Below are 3,900 nucleotides of genomic sequence, written 5' to 3'. Positions count from 1 at the left end.
AGAAGCATATTAGGGAACAACAATTCTCTAAAAATATAGCTTTTCATAGAAATATGTGGTGTTTTAAGGAAGCCCTTGCTGGGGGGATGTCTCAATTTCTGGCTGAGAAGAGCAGTGGACACACCAGTAGAGCCAACAGACAGGTTATTAAGGCAGTTACCTGGATCATCAGCGACCCCAGGCTATGCTTCTTTTTTGACTGACACTGAACAACAGCTCAGATGTTTGTGTGGATCATACTAACACGAGGCTTCGCCTTAAGGAAGCTTTTACTTAAACAGTTCTATGGTACAGGCAGAATCACTCTTTACCCATAAATACATAGTGGCAATATTTAGTAAAGTTTCAGTTCCTGAATGGTCAAATATACCCTCTGGTTCTTGTTAATATAACTTCAAATTCATTCTGGTTCTTGACTTTAAGTGTGTCAACTTGTGTTAGATCTAACAGTGTCTGTAGGGAGTCCACAGATGCAAATTTGTGAAGGAAATAAAATCATTATTTTGTTTCATTTGGGTTGCTGGTGAAAGAATACTTGATGGAGATAGTTTGTTTTACCACAAGCTCATGCAATAGAAATTAAATGAATTAGCATTGTATTTGAATGCATAAATTTATCTGACCTATACTGAAATTTATGAAGATGATACAGTTCCAGAACCTACCTTATAACCTGAGTTATACCACACTTCATACTGTATCTCTATTTCAAGCTTTTGTGTTTGCTTTGTTACCATACATATTTGTAGCCTCAAAAATTATTGATGAGGGATTTTTCAAGATGTTTCTGAAATTGGTAGAGATGCTTCTATTCAGTGTTAAGAAATTAGGCATTCAATCCCCAAACTGGTAAGTTTTAGGAAGCTACATCAGATTTATTAATACAATGAGTGTGGCATCACAGTGAATAAGCTCACTGGAATTTATGATGATAAATAAAATGTAGAAAAGGAATTCCTCATAGAATAAGTTGTAATTCTGAACTAGCATAAAATTTTGTAACATTTATTTTCATAAAGGCTCATAAATGATAAATGATGACCCACGGTTTAGAAAGGAAGTTGTGTTTTCTTCCAGATAAATGTGTCTGTCTGTAATAGAATAGGTTTCATTTTAAGACTATCAAAATGAAATAGCCAAATATGTTTTAGCTAAACTTCAATAATCTCTGTGTCTAATGATCTAACTTTTCTGTGAGTCTAAGTCAAAGGAAAAAAAAAAACAAAGAAAATGAAAAATTAATTTCAGAGTTTGCAGGCATCTCTACAAAGATTTAAGCAACTTTGAAATAAAATGTGAATTGTTATCCCCAAGAAGCATTACTCACTTATGCATAAAGTTTACAGGTGCAGCTCCTGATCTTCACCATGCTACAGCCTATTTTCTCCACTGGATGATGCTGATCCATCTTTCTTGGAAAAAAAAAAAATACCAGTTTTCACTCCTGGCAAGGCAATGTTCAGTCAAAAAAAATACTAGAATTTGTTTTGACAGACTGGGGTACGTCAGTGCCCTGAGTTTAGCCAATATGTAATCTTCCTATGTATCTTTTCTCTTTACAGTTGTGCACACTTTGGAAGCCAGACAAATAGTAACAAGAATTGCGGCCCACAAAGACAGCACAAACCACTCGTGAGCAAAAATCCTGCTGTAGTTGCTTCCCCGGTGTGTTTTGCACTGTTCTGTGCAGGTAAGTACCAGTTAAGTAATGAAGCACAAAAGTCTAAGTCTATTTAAAAGATACTTCCCCAAGCAAATGGTTGACATGTAAGATTCACAAAAAGAAAATGACTGGATGTCATAAATAATTTTATGTTTAAGTTCAAATTTTTTGTATTTTAAGTTTATATTTAACAAAATTTCTCTATAAAACTAAGCTTGTTTATTTTACAGCGAGCACAGTATTATCAACACGTAGTGGCTACATAACTCAAGTCAGTTTGCTGTATTTACTTCAGTTTTAAATCACATTGACAGTAAGTTCCAGGCACACTGCAGACTCAGGCCGGCTTCCAACCCATGCAACCTCCCCCTGAAAAAAAAAATAAAATAAAATAAAAAAAATGTGGGGAACTGAATTTATTGAAGCATCATTATTGAATCACCAGCTTGCCAGATGTTTCATGAAAAATGAAAACTAGAAAAATCATTCTGTCATCTAGGCACCAAAATATCAGGTTTCCAAGTGAAACGTCAGCAAATTTTTATAGCATGTAGAGTAGAAATATCCAATTAGACTTTGGTTTCTAACAGCATTTCTTTCACATTGACCATGCTCGCAGATTTAACATACACATGGTTTTTGTTAGATTTTCACCATAACTTCCAAACTAGTAAACTGAATCTCATATTTAGACAATTTTAATTCCAGTTTGAACAAAAAGTAATTCAGTAAAACCAATTCATGAACTTTAAGTACTTAAAAAAATTTAAATATTTTCAAAATTATTTTGTAAGTTATGGCTATTTTATTCCAATGTATATCACACTGATTTCTTTGCCTGGTATGAACTAAGTTCCTGTTGCAGCATCTGCAAAGCACCATTATCATCTTTACAGATCAATATGTATGATAAAAATGTATATGTATATCAAATATGTAGGCTAACTAACTCTGGGCACATAATGACATATCTTCAAAACACATTTTCCAGATCTGGCATGCATCGTCAGACCTCTGACGCCGGTAACAATTCTACTTGGGTGAGTTTCCTAAAGGTGGCATCTGAACAGTTTCCTGGTACTACTAGTGCTGACTATCACATCCTTTTATCCGTTTCTCCTTGAAACAAGTTTTTTACCCTTTTTTTATCTCTATAGTGGAGACATCATCATATCTCAGACATCATAACTAAACCAGAAGACTCCTCTAAAATGGAAATTGGTCACTATATTTTGCTAATCAGTCTGATTTCTGTTTACCAGTGGAATACAATATAATTACCAGTGTTATACTGGATTTCTATTAGATTATATAGTTATGTCAGCAATTTAAAACTTCAAGGTAAACTGCTGGAGTTTTCAACCATATATGTAAATATTTTTCCTCTTTCCAGTTAGAAAATGGAAAAGTTTGGGAGAAGAACATGAGTAAAAAAGACCAAGGGCAGCCTGATGGTTAAACATTGATCAGTATGTCTTTAACTCCCTTGGAAATGAATGTGGCTGAAAAATGTACCAGTTTGCCTTGAAATTTTAAATATCTGACAGAACTACATAACTCTGAAAAAACAAATATAGTACTATTAACTATAATTACATACCTACTTTATCTCCTCACAAACATAATAACCTCCCCTAAAACTACTATATTATATGGATCATGTTTGTAAAGATCTGCAGGTACAAAACAAGTACTATTTGTTGGAATTGTAATAATTCTAATCTWTAGTAAAGTTTTACAATTTTCTTCTTGCCGCTGGCAAAACTTGATGAAAGTAAATCTATACTCTATATCTTATTTGCAATATTTTCCACTTACAAGACTAGTCTGCATAGGACTTCCTAGTTTTTGTGCCATATAACTGAGAAAAAGCTCTGTAGAGATGACTGGTTTTAGTATTATTCGAGGAAATAATTGCTATATTTCAGAACACTATATTAGATAATTGTGTTTGTTTTTGCAGTTTGTGCTGTAAAAATCTGATGAACTAAATTAAAAGAGATAAAAATCTGGGCTCTTCTGGTGAATTATTTCAAGTTTTGAATTTATTATGACTAGGCCTTAGACCGATATGACCCCAAAAGAGTAATAAGAACTACTAATGGGCTTTCACAATTTTTTCTTTAACTGCTATTATGCTATGTATATTGTATTAAAAATAAAGAAAAGCAATTATATAAGAGCAATTATAMGGAAATTATTTTCTTCTCAGTTGAAAAACAGATTTATAATAAATG

This window comes from Rhea americana, unplaced genomic scaffold (assembly GCF_003343005.1).
Source record: "Rhea americana isolate MKP2758 unplaced genomic scaffold, rheAme1 scaffold_34, whole genome shotgun sequence".
Taxonomy (NCBI): domain Eukaryota; kingdom Metazoa; phylum Chordata; class Aves; order Rheiformes; family Rheidae; genus Rhea; species Rhea americana.
The sequence above is the reverse complement of the archived record's forward strand: the minus strand, read 5'-3'. Positions refer to the sequence as shown.